This window comes from Myxine glutinosa, chromosome 1, assembly GCF_964187855.1.
Source record: "Myxine glutinosa chromosome 1, kmMyxGlut1.1, whole genome shotgun sequence".
In the NCBI taxonomy this organism is placed as follows: domain Eukaryota; kingdom Metazoa; phylum Chordata; class Myxini; order Myxiniformes; family Myxinidae; genus Myxine; species Myxine glutinosa.
This window is the reverse complement of record NC_136261.1, coordinates 171,649,494-171,666,903: the sequence shown is the minus strand read 5'-3', so window position 1 is coordinate 171,666,903 and position 17,410 is coordinate 171,649,494. Positions and strand designations below refer to the sequence as shown.

The 17,410-nt window shown below is 39.3% G+C and overlaps 1 long non-coding RNA gene across 1 annotated transcript; it reads left to right on the top strand.

Moving 5' to 3' along the window:
- The first annotated feature begins 1,333 nt into the window (after nucleotides 1–1,333).
- Nucleotides 1,334–7,846, top strand: LOC137431209 (uncharacterized). The gene is made up of 4 exons (XR_010985215.2): nucleotides 1,334–1,600; nucleotides 2,024–2,103; nucleotides 3,659–3,800; nucleotides 6,956–7,846. It is a non-coding gene; the product is annotated as an uncharacterized LOC137431209 (long non-coding RNA).
- Nucleotides 7,847–17,410: the final 9,564 nt, after the last annotated feature.

The following is a 17,410-nucleotide window of genomic DNA, read 5'->3' as shown; positions in this document are numbered from 1 at the left end:
AAACCGGAGTGATCAACATACTTGTCAAAAAAAACTTGTTTTTGCCAAGTAACAAACAGAATAATGCCGCAACCAACCAATATACTTGAAAAAATCATCGATTTTCACAAGTACCAAACAAGGGTGAAAACATAACCTCTGTCCACCTTTGGTGGTGGAGGTAAAAACGTGGATTCATCATTCTGCAGCAATGATAGGTCACAGAGAATTCTGTTGTTATAAAGGAATGTGATGGATATTGAAGGAAATTAAAGGAATGTGGGAGGAGATTGAAGGAATGTTGGATGGCATTGTGTCGGTCATGGCAGGCATACACTGGTTGTGGTATATGTAGGAACTATTAATATAGGGAAAATTAACTCTGTAGATTTGTAAAATAGGCATACTATTTTGGGTAGATGACTGAAAGAAAATTTGATGTAAAAAAAAAAAATCTGGTATTCTTTCAACAACAAGAAATGGCAAATACTTCATGAGTAGATCAATAGCTGTCAACTTGTGGTTGGAAGAACGGTACAGGGAGCAAAGTTTAGGGCTTAGGAAGCAATTGGAATATTTTCAGGGTCAAAATGACTATTTCCAGATTGAATACCAGAGGCTGAATAGAAAAGGGGTGGCAATGTTTGCAATGGGAATTGAAGAAAGAAGTAAGGCTTTTTTAGGCTAGAGAAGGCTATAAAAGAAGGAACTGAAACGGATCATGTGATTGGGAAGCAGAAAAATAATCACAGGAAGGGAAAAGTTGAAAAGAAAAAGCGTTCCAAACTTATGCCAGGAGTTTAAAAGATAAAATGGAAGAGCTTGAAGCTGAAGTAGATGGGGAAGAGTATGACAGATACAGTAAGTGAGATGTGCTTTAATGAGGAGTCAAATCTTGAACTCATCAAGACTTGAACTCATCAAGATGTATCGGTGTGCCAGAAAAGGGAAAACAGGTGTCACAATCTGAATAAAAGACATATTGAAAGAATCGGATGACATTAACGAGGGAATTAATGGAGAGGATTCCATATAAATTGAGATTGGAGATTGAAGGCATTATAAGATAATTTCAGGATGTGTTATAGGGCTCCAGGAATGAGGGAAGAGCGCGCATTGAAAAGTGAGTTTTTGTATACAAGGTCGAGGCTCGTGGAAGAGCTGAAGCAGAATGGAAGGGAACAAATGGAAAGGGGGTAAGACCAACAACAGAGTCCAAGTGAGAGTGAGACCAATGGCAGGGGGAGGACACATTGAGTGGGTGAACAAGTGTTACACGCAAGCTAAAACACAGCAAGAAGAGAAAGGGGGAAATTGGGATGAAACAGAAAAGGCACAAATCAACCACCAACTAACAAATGAAAAGATGTGAGGGGGAGGGAGTGGCGGTACGAGGGGAAATCACAATAACCTGGAAAAGGGCGCACTTGGGGATGGTCAACAATATTATATTGGGGTCAATGACCCCAGACACATCACCTAAAACCACATCACACATGACCCCAGAAACCCCCTCCACCCCCCACCTCCCTTCCAATCTTCAAAGATAAGGAATGGATATAAAATGAACAAGACTCTCTCAAACCCTGTACCTTTTGCAAATCTCCTGTCTACTCCACTGGTTGGTGCTCAGATTAAGGCCTAAAGTATTGTTGCTTTATACTTGCTTAGATATATGCAACTTTTATTTGCCTTTTCTATTGTTCCATCTGCAATTGTCCTCATCTTTCTTCTTGTTTTTCTCCCAATGTACCTTTTTTGTTAAAGTTAGATCACTTTAACAAAATGTGACTCAGTTGATCAACTTGTCTTTATTTGCACATGCGTATACAACTGTGAGTGTGATTTTTCTTTCTGGAATATTCTAATATCAACAGTCCACAGTTATTCCCATATACGGCATTCCGACAACTCACTTCGTTGTGCGTTACAATCCATGCGAATGGTGATGTTGTCCTGATGCGTTTTTGTTATTTTTATTTTAAAATAATGTGATGAATTTTCAATGATAATGAATAATATGATGAATTTTTGTGATTTTCAGCTGGTGACCTTATCCTGCAAAAATGAGAACCATAATTTTGTTGCTCGGCCTGGCCACTGTGCTTTGCGCTTTCCTGATTGGTAAGTTCACGCTATCACTTCAAGCAGTATTTTCAATGACATCACGAGAAGACGGTTCAACCAGTAATTCATGATTATGGTGTTGACTTCATTATTACCCTCGCCTAAGGAGAGAGTATTGCATTTGAGTCCGTTCGTTTGTTTGTTTGTTTGTCCGCACAGAATAAATATGATTTTCTCTGCAACCGTTGGTCCGATTGACAGGAATTTTTCACCATATGTACAACTCCACGTGCAGAATGTTTTCATGATAATTATGACGTTAGAGTTCACAAGGTATTGGTGCCGTCTTGGAAAACCCTAAAAAATTTGCACCTCTATATCTCAGAAAGCGCAGCATAGAAAAAAATGAACACATGGCTCATTGTAAAGAACTCTCCATGGGGAATAAAATATGTTAATGATGATGTCATGGGTGCCTCCATTATGACGTCATAATTCGACAAGTACAAAACTTTATCCGATCAAGATGAAATTTATTGAGCGTCATCTTGGGATAAATTGGTGGAGAGAAAAAAAGTAATTATGACGTCATCGTTCACGTGGTTCGGCCGCCATGTTGGAAAAACCGAAAACATTTGCACCTCTATATCTCCAAAAGCGTTGCATCGAAAAAATTGAGACATGGCTCATTGTAAAGAGCTCTCCATGTTGAATAACATCTGTTAATGATGATGTCATAGGTATCTCCATTATCATGTCATAATTTGACAAGCACAAAACTTCATCCCATAAAGATGAAATTTATTGAGCATCATCTAGGGATAAATTGGTGGAGAAAAATAATGATGACATCATCCGTCACGTGATTCGGCCGCCATATTTGTTTTAACACAGAAGCCTTAAAAACCACTGCAAACACGTCCTGACGAGGGTCTGCAATCTCTGATTGCTCTTTCTAGTTGTGTTTGAAATTCTGCAGTTTTAATCCATTGTTCTTCAGCTCTTACTAACTTTTGCTCTAAGTTGCAGCACAATAACACATTGCATTGCAAGAAAATATATCATGTAATCTGAGATTTAAGAGTTGAATCCTGACAGCAGCCATTAAACATGTGCAGTGAGTTACATTTAGATTCAGTCAACAACACTTGTACAGCTCATTTTAACTGCGTATTTAGAAAAGATGAACTAATTCTGCATTTACAATATTTTTGTGTAATACTATTCTGCATGTGTAATAATAATAATGACAAAATTTAACCATAGACAAAAGGTTCACATTGATTTCCACAGTAAAAAAAAAGTTGCTTGATAGTTTTGTAGCCACTGGATTTTATGCGTTAACATATTCTTTCACAATTCCTTACAATGGCAGATGATATACAAATGCCATGAGCATTGCAAACCTTCCACTTCACGAAGCACTAAAAAAAGAAATATAGGTAATTATTACTGTTGAAAAAACATCATTGTTTCCTGCCTCTTCGATCCAAGGTGTGTGTGTGTGTGTGTGTGTGTGTGTGTGTGTGTGTGTGTGTGTGTGTGTGTGTGTGTGTGTGTGTGTGTGTGTGTGTGTGTGTGTGTGTGTGTGTGTGTGTGTGTTTACCTCCAGTATCAGAGGCGAAGCCTTCAGGTGAAAAGAGCGATGAAGAGTTTGTTCCAGAGCACGTGAAAGTCGTGCTGTCGCAGGCTGTCCAGAAAATTCAACTAATCCTGGAGCAAATTCGTGCCTCCAACATGGGAAAACTTACAAGGTAAATATTATTCTTCAATTCTCTGCTGATTTATTCTTTAATTATAAAAATAATAATATTCTTCAATTCTCTGCTGATTTATTCTTTAATTATAAAAATAATAATATTCTTGAATTCTCTGCTGATTTATTCTTGAATATTAATAATATGCTTGAATTCTCAGCTGATTTATTTTTGAATAATTATAATATCTTGAAGTATTTGCTGATTTATTCTTGAAAAATAATAAAAATTTATATTCTTGAATTTGCTTCTGATTTATTCTTGAATAATAATAATAATGATATTCTTGAATTCTCTGCTGATTTATTCTTGAATATTAATAATATTCTTGAATTCTCAGCTGATTTATTTTTGAATAATTATAATATCTTGAATTATTTGTTGATTTATTCTTGAAAAATAATAAAAATAATATTCTTGAATTTGCTTCTGATTTATTCTTGAATAATAATAATAATGATATTCTTGAATTCTCTGCTGATTTATTCTTGAATATTAATAATATTCTTGAATTCTCAACTGATTTATTTTTGAATAATTATAATATCTTGAATTATTTGCTGATTTATTCTTGAAAGATATTTAAAAATAGTATTCTTGAATTTGCTTCTGATTTATTCTTGAATAATATGGATAATATTCTTGAAATCTCTGCTGATTTATCTTGAATAATCATAATATTCTTCAATTCTCTGCTGATTTATTCTTGAATAATATGGATAATATTCTTGAATTCTCTGCTGATTTATCTTGAATAATAATAATAATATTCTTCAATTCTCTGCTGATTTATCTTGAATAATAATAATATTCTTCAATTCTCTGCTGATTTATTCTTGATTAATATGGATAATATTCTTGAATTCTCTGCTGATTTATCTTGAATAATAATAATAATATTCTTCAATTCTCTGCTGATTTATCTTGAATAATAATAATATTCTTCAATTCCCTGCTGATTTATTCTTGAATAATATGGATAATATTCTTGAATTCTCTGCTGATTTATCTTGAATGACAATAATAATATTCTTCAATTCTCTGCTGATTTATCTTGAATAATAGTAATAATATTCTTCAATTCTCTGCTGATTTATTCTTGAATAATTATAATAATATTCTTGAATTCTCTGCTGATTTATTCTGGAATAATAATAATAATATTCTTCAATTAAATGCTGATTTATTCTTGAATAATAATGATAATATTCTTGAATTCTCTGATTAATTCTTGAATAATAATAATAATATTCTTGAATTCTCTGCTGATTTATTCTTGAATAATCATAATAATATTCTTGAATTCTCTGCTGATTTATTCTTGAATAATAATAATAATAATATTCTTGAATTCTCTGCTGATTTATTCTTGAATAATAATAATAATATTCTTGAATTCTCTGCTGATTTATTCTTGAATAATAATAATAATAATATTCTTCAATTCTCTGCTGATTTATCTTGAATAATCGTAATAATATTCTTCAATTCTCTGCTGATTTATTCTTGAATAATAATAATAATATTCTTGAATTCTCTGCTGATTTATTCTTGAATAATAATAATAATAATATTCTTGAATTCTCTGATTTATTCTTGAAAAATAATAATAATATTCTTGAATTCTCTGCTGATTTATTCTTGAATAATAATAATAATAATATTCTTCAAGTCTCTGCTGATTTATTATTGAATAATCTTAATAATATTCTTGAATTATCTGAATTATTCTTGAAAAAGAATAATAATATTATTGAATTCTCCACTGATTTATTCTTTAAAAATAATAATAATATTATTGATTTCTCTGCTGATTTATTCTTGAAAAATAATAATAATATTATTGAATTCTCTGCTGATTTATTCTTGAAAAAAAAAAATAATATTATTGAATTCTCTGTTGATTTATTATTGAATAATAATAATATTCTTCAATTCTCTGCTGATTTATTCTTGAATAATAATAATAATATTCTTCAATTCTCTGCTGATATATTCTTGAATAATAATAATAATAATATTCTTGAATTCTCTGCTGATTTATTCTTGAATAATAATAATAATATTCTTCAATTCTCTGCTGATTTATTCTTGAATAATAATAATAATAATATTCTTCAATTCTCTGCTGATTTATTCTTGAATAATTATAATATTCTTGAATTCTCTGCTGATATATTCATGAATAATAATAATATTCTTGAATTCCCTTTCTTAGACTGCTGTTGTTAAATGGTTTTCCAACCCTGTGGGGTGATTATACATTGCTTATTTTGGGTTGTGGTCTCCAACAATTTGAGGTTTCCCTTTTTTCATGACTCTCATGTTTCTTCCGGGCTGAAAGGATGGTCTAGACTCTAGAGGTATGCAAATTCACCCCGAAGATTGAATCTCAATATCCAGTGTTTCCTAGGCAGGGTGATTCATCAATGTTTGTGCAGTCCACCAGATGGACGCTAAACTGATGTGGAAAGTTGTTGGATGTTAACAAAATATCCCACAGTGTCCTTTGCGAGGACTAGGCGAGCTATATCTCACCGGCACCATAAACAAATTACAAATTCCTGCCATATACCTGCTGCTGGGAAGGCAACAACAAACCACCAAGTGTCATCCTTGCCAATAAACTCATTCGGCAGTACCGACACTCTGTACCGAAGGAGAATGGTACATCAGAATCAGAATGCTACTTCATTATTTTTGTCTATTATTACATTTTTTTGCTCTTTTTAGACATGACTGTCCTCATGAAAGGTTAACAGGTAAACCTAAAAAGAAGACAAATTCTGGGTCACACATTACAAACAGAAATATTCTCAAAGTTCCTTTTTTTAAATCATTATGTGAAGAAGGTCGCCCCAAAATGGAGAATTCCAAAGGAAGGAATGGCTTTCAGTCAAATGGCAATAGCAAGGAGGGCAGGAGTGATTATCATGAACAATAAAAATAACTTTAAAACGGAAGGATATGATAAGAGATTCTTGTCAATAGGAATTGCTCTTGCACTGGGGCCGATAATCATGCAGATTCTGATGCTCTAATTAATTGCTCAAGATTACAACACAAGACCTTGTTTGGTATTTTATTGTTGTTTTTCTTTTACTAATCATTGCCATGCTTTGCTTACACGTTTTTGTTTTTCGTTTGTTTAGGGACTTGATTGCTGAGACCATAAAGGTTATGAAACCACACGTGGATGATTTGAAGGAAAGAATTTCCCAGCGACTTGATGCATACATTGCATCAGAATAAAGAAAAACAGGCGACAAGTCCATTCCCCACTTCCCTTTACTTTGCTATCTTGTCTTCAACAACAATTTATTCACAGCCTAAGGGTAAAAGCATGAGAATTTGACCAATCGTTCACTCTGAACACCAGAATTGCCAATTACAATGATCGTTACCTTACTGAACCACCTTCAGAAGCCATTTTTCCCCACAGAGCAGGGGTTGGCCATTTTTGGGCACCATGGTCCCCTTTTTGAAGGAATGTTTCATGGCCGGATGCCCTTCCTGCCACCAGCCCTGTTAGTTGCCTCTTGCGACACGCAGGGAATTACCAGTGAACTGGTACTCAATTTGCCAACCTCCAGGCGCAGGATGACAGGCTGAGTCAACCCCCCTGACGTTAATTCAGCAATGGACCTGGATTCAAACCCAGGATCCTTGGATCCCAAGCCGGCACCCTAACCGCGATGCCAACACTAGGCTTGATCGTTACCTTACCAATAAAGCAAACACTATGGTAATGGAAAGGCATTGATTTTCACACCTCAGGAAATGAGTAAAAGGTGCTGAACATACACTACTACAATTTTCTCCCTCACACCCCTACTCTTCCCACCAACATTCCAGACAAAGATATGCATATCTTCAGATAAGCAAAACAATATTAAAGTGTCATCCCAGCAGTCAATGAAAAATACACACGAGTAATTACTCATTTTCAATCAATGCAAAATGGAGACTTTCTGACAACCTTGATCAAACTCCGATAAATGTAATATTTTGGAGACTGGAATAAACCTGTTTTGACCCATTGCTATCTTTTGTTTGTTTCCCTCATTATTAGACATGTTGGGTATTTTAAAAGCTTTTATGTACACCTGCATTTTGTAATCTTATTATAATGGAGCAAATGTAAATGGTTATGTCTGTATATTTGTTACTAAAACGATTTCTTCTTCTTCAAATATAATTAAACCCGAAAAACACGGTCCTTGAAGCCGTGAGGCGGTGAAGCCGTGAAGCTATGTGATTATATATCTATTAATTACATACTGCTTGAACGTCAGTTGCATCCTGTCTATTAATTAAGTACGTCTATTAATTACTTACTGTTGGAATATACCTTTCGACCCTTCATATTGCTGAGGCCCCTGAGAACTTTTAAGTCCCCCAAGACCCTTAAGACCACCAAGACCGCTAAACACCCAGAAAACCCAAAGACCCTTAAAAACCCTGAAGTCCCATACCCAAAATACCCAGAAGACCTAAAAGACCCTGAAGTCCAAAAATACCCCAAAAACCCTTAAAGACCCAACATATCCCGAAGACCCAAGATACCCTGAAGACCGAAAAGATCCTGAAGAACCAAAAGACCCAGAACACCAAAATACCCCAAAGACCCAAAACACTCTGACAACACAAAATACCAAAAATACACCAATAACATAAAAGACTGAGGAGACCCAAAAAACCGAGAAGACCCATTAGACCCAAAAGACCCCAAAGATCCTTAAAAACCATGAAGACTGAAAAGACCCATAAAGGCGCAGGTTACCCAAAAGACGGAGAAGATCCAAAAGACCCAAAGGATCCAAAAGACCCAAAAGATCCTTAAACACCTGTACACCCAAAAGACCCAGAGAAACCAAAAAACACTTAAAGACCACGAAGACCATTAAAGACCACAAAGATCCAAAATACCACAAAGACCCGTAAGATGCTTTAGACACATTCGACCACCTTGGACCCTTGACCATTTCGAGCTTTACGCCAGTTGGTCCTTTTTAGATCTACTATACAAGAGAACCGCTGGTCTGTGTGTCGCCATTTTTCTCAGAGATGGCAGAAAGCATCTTCCTCAAACTTTCAGAGGGTCATCACTGAGTGTCGGGGAGTATTTTGGACAAAAAACTTTTCCAAAAAAAAAAGTTCGTTTTTTGGGATTAAAAAAAAATCGCTCTATAGACTATAGTGCCAAAGCGTTCTTGATTAATGACAGTTATATACAAGTAGACATTCGAATAAATCAATACAAAACAATCACCAGACATTTTAACACAAACAAAACAATTCTGGAAGCGGTCGAAGTTGGTGGTTGGGGGAATGTCATTCCAAAAGACACATGTCTTGGCGCGAAGCTTTGTTTTATCAGCTCCTTGATGAGCTTCATGTAAGTGGGAGAGAATTTCACACTGCATCATCTGCGGTATGACAATGCGTTCACTTTTCATAATGACCCCATCCTCAATGGCTAGTTCGTCTCTATAGGCCTGGGCCTATAGAGACCCGTAAGTATTGCTGAACCGTACCCGAACCGAACAGTACCCGTATTGCTGAAGCTGGTGAGGTACGGACATACGTCGATCCGGCCATCCATTGATAATGATGTGTTTCAATTGCTGCAATTCCTCATCCATGTGCATAGGTTGGCGTAATTCTGCAAGCTTATTGGCAAAAAACTGGACAAGACTGATGGATGCACCAGTGTCCAGGGTGTCGACATGGTTTTCGCATGGTTGGCGAGACAGCTCATCAGCCAGAAGCATGTCCTTTCCTAGGACGTACACAATGGTCAGGTCATAAGGTAAAACACAGAGAGGTAGCCGTTGAAGTCACTGAGGCGCTGCTGAAAGGTCCTTGAGGTGAATCATTTCTCATGGTTTATGCTCGGATTCCACAGTGAAGCGACTTTGGTAGACGTATGTGCAGAACCTCTCGCACCCATAGACTACTGCAAGTAGCTTGCATTCAATGTTGGCATACCTGGTTTCAGCGTCACTGCGAGTCCTCAAAGCAAATGCTATGGGTCTGCCATTCTAGCATAGAGTGGCGCCGAGCCCGTGCATCGATGCGTTCACCTGTATGACAGTCACGCTGTGTGGATCAAAGTCGCTGAGCGTCACCTGGCGATAGAGTAGTTTTTTGATCAAGTCAAATGTTTGTTGGTGTGACGAAGTCCATTCAAATATAGCACCGTTTTTTAGGAGTTCCCCAAGTGGTTTAGGTTGTTCCGAGAGATGCAGTACGAATGATGCCATTTAGGTCACAATGCCGAGGAACTGTTGTAGTTCTGTGATGTCAGTGGGTGCCTTCAATTTGCTGATCGCCTCAACTCTACCAGGGTCTGGGTGGAGTCCATTTGAATCAAGGATCACTCCAAAAAACTTCACACATGGCCTCTTAATTTCACATTTGTTTAAGATAAAGACGAGACCATGTTCACGGGCGGTGGTCATGAGGCAATGGAGGTTGATGTCATGTTCCTCGTTAGTCCGGCCATGGATGATGTCGTCAGCAATGCCATAAGCGCCTCGGCAGTGCTCCAGTATCTCCTCCATTTTATGTTGGAATGCGTCATGGCTCATGTTGAGACCAAATGGCAGCCTGAGGAAGCGATAATGGTTGAACGGGCTGTTGAAGCACGTGAGCATGCTGTATTCATCGTCCAGCTCAATAAACCAGTATCCATACATCCAGTATCCATACATCCAACTTAGAGAATACCGATGAAATGTGGAAATATGGTGTAATTTCCTCCAGCATTGGGGTATCATAGTGGGACCTTTTGATGGCCTTGTTGAGGTCCTTCGGGTCAAGACATATCCGGAGCTGACCATTAGGTTTCCTTGTGTAGACTAGGCTAGATACCCAGTCAGAAGGTTCAATCACTTTTGTGATGACTCCAAGGTTTTCCATCTCGTCGAGCTTGCGCTTCACTTCCTCCTGCACGTGTATGGGACAGCGGCAAGGTGCGTGTTTAGGTGGAGGTACGGAATTATCCGTGGTGATGTGTAACTTCCCCTTGAAATGACAAATCCCTTTAAATCTGTCTGTGTAAAGCTTACAGAGGTCGTCTTTGGATGTGCCAGGTAGGGCTGTGATTTGTCATCGTCCTTCACAGAGCAGTTGAGCACCACAAGCCATAGGGTGGTTGATGTTGGTCGGCCTAATATGGCTGAGCCAGCAGACTCTGTGACGTAAAACTCAGCATTGGCTGTTCTGCCCTGGTAAGAGCAGGGTATACTGCACGCCCAGCCCCAAAGTCAGGTATGTTAGATCACTCATATGCATGGAGGGTAGTCTTCTTGGGAATAGTTGCACCATTCTGGGGAAAGCCGTAAAAGTCGTGAAAACATTTCTTTGAGCACCTGTGTCTATCTTGGCTTTGGGACTGGCTGGAGTGTTGGGACGGTTGTCCAGTCGGATGTCTGTGATGGCAAATACTTCATCCTGCTCTTCACCCAGAGCGAGGCCAACAGAAGCAGCCCGCACAATATCGAACGTCAGAGTCTCAAACCCTTCCTCCAGAGTAAGGGAGGGTGGAGCGCATGCAGGTTTCCCGGTGACAGAGGGCATCCAGTGGTCCGGAATGCTGGATCTCCGTGGGGAGCCTCTGCGCTGCTGTCGACTTCGACTGGGTGCGCACTGTTGCTGGGTGGATTTGCAGATGGCTTTCCAGTGTCCCCGCTTGCCGCATCCATCACATGTGGATCCAAAAGCTGGGCACTTGGTTCTGGGGCCCTGGGAGTGATCCCCACCACACCATCGGCAATGATCTTTTTGACCATTGGACAGCCTAAATTGCAGTGTCGTTAGGGATTTTTTCCAGGTGGGCCTGGGTGGCCTCTTCCATACGAGCCAGGTCCACCACATTGTCCAATGTGAGGTTTTCGTCCTTGCCGAGCAATGTTTCTTGGACTTTCTTGTGCCTGGTGCCGATGATCAACTGTTCAATTAGACGGTCTTCCAGCTCTTTAGTGGTGTCAAATCTGCACTTTTGAGTCTGTAGCTGTGATCCGGTCATTAATTCATCGATGGATTCAGCAGGTTCCCGTTTATACTTCTGTAGGTGGAAACAATCGGTCGGAAGTTGGTCCTTGGCTACAGATGTGTTGTGAAACTTCTCCCATATTTTATTGGGTTGTTTGCGATCATCGTCAGATAGGTCCCATAAATTGCACATGTGGAGGCCTTTCTGTCCGACCCACAGTAGGATGTAGGTTACTTGCTCCTCTGGGCTTATTCCAGCGAGAGGTCCCCCGAGTAAGAGTTCAGCATACTGCTTAAAAGCGGCGAATGCAGAGGGCAGGTCTTGGGTCTGCCAGTCCATTCTAGGTGGATCAATGCCAGACAGGTTAGCCATGCTGGTCATGGGAGAATGTGCGTGTGTCGTCAAGGAAAAAAAAATCGTTCGAAGAACGTGTCGGAATGGCGTCTTCCCCGAAGCAGGCCCGAAGCGCACAGGGGTTGGGGCACCGTCGACGAAAATGTGCTCTTACCCTGTCAAGTGGTTTAAAAGTGGAACACCGCTGCCACCATGTGATAGATCGGGACTGAGCGAGGTGAGGTAATAACCACGGGAAGAGCACGTACACAAATAACCACGAGCCAGGTTCAGTTAGTTGCAAGAGGACCTGTATTGACCAGTGCACCGGAAGAGGAAGCACCCCAAAAATCATGTGTATAACAAACTCAACAAAAGTACAGAATTATAGGGGTAAATAAAATACGAGTTATTGTAGCATAGAATTATTGGTAATGGCAAAGACCCATTAATAATTCAGTGGTTGACACCACCTGATAATACATTGCTCTGTTTAAAATGCTATAACTGCAAGTATCAGGACCAATCAGCAATACTTCATTCCATCCCTACTTTCAATGGATCAAACACCATCCTTTATCGTGGGGATGCGGCGAGTGCACACCTTGGTGGGGGTTGGGTGGAGATGGGAAGGAAAAAGAGGGGAAGCAGCTGGTTTTGTCGACGATTAAATTATTAACTAGAAAGGCATTAGCGAAATTCGATAGAGCGCATCCCTCCGCCAGGCTAAACAGTTTACGTTTTCTATCCCACTGAACCTAAATATAATTGGCTTGTTCTTGCGGCATAACAAACTCGTCCACGAAGTTTCCTATGAATCCGTCCACAATTTTTTGTGATATCATGCTATATATCGTTTTTGGCCTCATCACTCAATGGTGAAGAATCGATTAAAAAATAAAAACTTCTGGTGTCTGGATCGGGATTCTGATCTTCACCAAAATCGAATCGATTTGTTCTTGTCACACACTCAACCTGTCCACCAAGTTTCGTCCGAATCCATCCACAACATTTTGAGATACCCTATTCAGAGACAGGCAGACAGACAGATGAAAAATCACTCATAGAGCGACACTTGGCAAAAGCGAACAAAGTAGAATGGCACTAAGTAGAGCATCCTTTTGACCTCACAAATAAGTAGTGGTTGAATTCAGTGACCTGATATGCAAATAGTCTTCAAATTCTAAGTTAATCGGATGAAAATTGTCAATTTTATAAATTTGGCCTATGTTGACAGCAAAAATAGTTGGTGGTTGGTTTCACTAAGCTGATATGAAAATCATTTTCAAATTTCAAGTCAATCGGATGAAAAGTCAGGATTTTAGAAACTTGAAAAAAGTGGTTGACATTTTGGCCTATGTTGATCTCAAAAATAGTTGGTGATTGAATTCAGTTGGCGGATGTGAAAATCCGTTTCAAATTTAAAGTCAATCGGATGAAAATAGAGGATTTTTGAAATCTGGCCTACGTTGACCTTTTGGCCGATGTGGAACTCAAAAATATAATTAGTGGTTTAAATTCAGTCCGCTAATATGCAAATCCTATTCAGATTTCCAGTCAATCGGATGAAAATTGAGGATTTTAGAAACTTGAAAAGGTTGTTGACCTTTGGCTGATGTTGACCTTTTGGCCTATGTTGACCTCACAAACAGATGGTTGAATTCAGTCAGCTGATATGCAAATCCTATTCAAATTTCAAGTCAATCAGATGAAAATTGAGGATTTTAGAAATTTGAAGAAAGTGGTTAACCTTTGGCCTATGTTGACCTCACAAACAGATGGTTGAATTCAGTCAGGTGATGTGCAAATCCTATTCAAATTTCAAGTCAATCGGATGAAAATAGTGGATTTTAGAGATTTGAAAAACTGTGCTTGACCTTTGACATATGTCGACCTTGTGACCTATGTTGACCTCAAAAATAGTTGTTGGTTGAATTCAGTTAAATGATATTTTAATTTGAAATCCTATTCAAATTTCAAGTAATCAGATGAAAATTGAGTATCCTACAATAATTCACCAAATGTCCGTCCGTCCGTCTGTCTGTCTGTCCGTTCAAAGGTACCGCAAAAACGGCTGTAACGATCGCAAAGATATTTTGGGTGGGTAATCCTTGGACCTCCTGGAGTAAAATAGGCTGTATTGTTTTTCCAAGTTTTCCAATTTTCCCAAACACAATGGAATAATATTTACCGATATTAACAGTGATGTGCCATCTATCTATAATTCCAGTAATCTCTGTGTGTATGTTTGTATGTATGTATGTATGTATGTATGTATGTATGTATGTATGTATGTATGTTTGTATGTTTGTCTGTGACCGCTGTTTCTCGACAACTACCGGTCCGATATACTTGAAACTTGCCAGGTATATTGCTGGGGACCCGAGGATGTGCCTTTTCAAGGTTTCATATTAATCGGAGAAGTAGTTACCGAGCTATGTCCAAAAAACGCTTCAACCAATCAGAGAGCAGCGAGCTATCACGTGTGCCGAACGTGGCGAACAGACTCTGCCTCGGACGGCACATTTGAGAGCGTATTCATTTATTTCACGTTGGAAAACTATGTTGCCGTTAAACTATGTTTTAAAACTAATTAAAACTAATTTGCGATTCATCGTAACTGCGATTTGCGACCTTCCGGACAGTGAAGACTTCACTTCCGGCAGCCAATCACAGAACGCTTTGTTGCGTAGGCGTGGCCGATGTGAGAGCGAGCCGAGCCGAGCGCGTGCGCCATTACGGTTCGTAATTCGATTTCTTCCGGAGAAAATAATAATTTCTCGATTTCTTATGCGCATTATTTCTCCCAATTCAGTCAGAGCGAAGGGCGGAAGCGAAGAGCGTTGTTTTTTTTGTTTACGGGCGTACGGGCGGGGTAGAGCGTACGGGTAGCGTTTTTTTTTTTTTGGCAAGGAACGGGCACCCACGTACGGGCATGCCCTAGTGGTTGGAAATTCTACATACCAGGAGAGAGTAGATCGACTCCTGACGAACTCTTCCTGTATAAACGTGCGGCTCCGAAGTAACATGGCAGCGTGTGCAAAGCGACTGAGAAACAGGTGTAGCAGCCGCTTCCATGTTACAGATTCGGCACGCACTCTTCACATATAAACATGCGAATGAGAAAGACGTGTAGCGGCCGCTTCCGTGTTACAGATTCGGCGCGCACTCTTCACATATAAACGTGCGACTGAGAAAGACGTGTACCGGCCGCTTCCGTGTTACAGATTCGGCACACACTCTTCACACATAAACGTGCGACTGAGAAAGACGTGTGGCAGCCGCTTCCGCTTTGCAGAATTCAATCTTTTTTCAAAATAGGCGCCATGTACTGTTTAGATTTTGATGATTTGCATGTGATATGATTTAACCGAAGTTTATATGAATCGTTTAAAATAAGAAAAGCCTTCAATTTCCGATATTTTGCCTTTTCATTTGGGCCTCCCAATTGAAGCCCCGCAAATAGGGCGGGTACCGTTGCTAGTTTTAGAAATTTGTGAAAAGTGGTTGACCGTTGGCCGATATTGACCTTTTGAGTTTTGACCTCAAAAATGATATATTCTGTCAGACCACAAACTCTACCATTTGGTGGAGTTTCATGAAGATTGGTTTAAAATTGTGACCTGTCGGCAAGTATAAGTGAGCAGGCACACAAACACACACACACAAACCGGAGTGATCAACATACTTGTCAAAAAAAACTTGTTTTTGCCAAGTAACAAACAGAATAATGCCGCAACCAACCAATATACTTGAAAAAATCATCGATTTTCACAGGTACCAAACAAGGGTGAAAACATAACCTCTGTCCGCCTTTGGTGGTGGATGTAAAAACGTGGATTCATCATTCTGCAGCAATGATAGGTCACAGAGAATTGTGTTGTTATAAAGGAATGTGATGGATATTGAAGGATATTGAAGGAATATAACCACCTTTAGAGGCCATTTTTCCCCGCAAGCGGGGGTTGGCCTTTTTCGGGAACCGTGGTTGTTGTTGTTTTTTGGTCCCCTTTTTGAAGCAATGTTTTACGGCCGGATGCCCTTCCTGACGCCAACCCTTTTTGCCGCCTTTAACGACAAACAGGGAATTACCAGTGAACTGGTACTCAATTTGCCGACCTCGGAAGGATGACAGGCTGAGTCAACCCCCCTGGCGTTAATTCAGCGATCGACCGGGATTACGAACCCAGGATCCTCGGATCCTAAGCCGGCACCCGAGCCGTTAGCCCAACACCAGGGAAGGAATGTTGGAGGATATTGAAGGAATGTTGGATGGCATTGTGTCGGTCATGGCAGGCATACACTGGTTGTGGTATATGTAGGAACTATTAATATAGGGAAAATAACTCTGTAGATTTGAAAAATAGGCATACTATTTTGGGTAGGTGACTGAAAGAAAAGGTGATGTAAAAAAAAAAAATCTGGTATTCTTTCAACAACAAGAAATGGCAAATACTTCATGAGTAGATCAATAGCTGTCAACTTGTGGTTGGAAGAACGGTACAGGGAGCAAAGTTTAGGGCTTAGGAAGCAATTGGAATATTTTCAGGGTCAAAATGACTATTTCCAGATTGAATACCAGAGGCTGAATAGATTGCAATGGGAATTGAAGAAAGAAGTAAGGCTTTTTAGGCTCGAGAAGGCTATAAATAAAGGAACTGAAACGGATCATGTGATTGGGAAGCAGAAAAATAATCACAGGAAGGGAAAAGTTGAAAAGAAAAAGCGTTCCAAACTTATGCCAGGAGTTTAAAAGATAAAATGGAAGAGCTTGAAGCTGAAGTAGATGGGGAAGAGTATGACAGATACAGTAAGTGAGATGTGCTTTAATGAGGAGTCAAATCGGAGGGCAGGACTTGAACTCATCAAGATGTATCGGTGTGCCAGAAAAGGGAAAACAGGTGTCACAATCTGAATAAAAGACATATTGAAAGAATCGGATGACATTAACGAGGGAATTAATGGAGAGGATTCCATATAAATTGAGATTGGAGATTGAAGGCATTGTAAGATAATTGTAGGATGTGTTTTAGGGCTCCAGGAATGAGGGCAGAGTGGGTTTTGAAAAGTGGGTTTCTGTGGGTTTTGTGGGTTTGAAAGTGGGTTTTTGTATACAAGGTCGAGGCTCGTGGAAGAGCTGAAGCAGAATGGAAGGGAACAAATGGAAAGGGGGTAAGACCAACAACAGAGTTCAAGTGAGAGTGAGACCAATGGCAGGGGGAGGACACATTGAGTGGGTGAACAAGTGTTACACGCAAGCTAAAACACAGCAAGA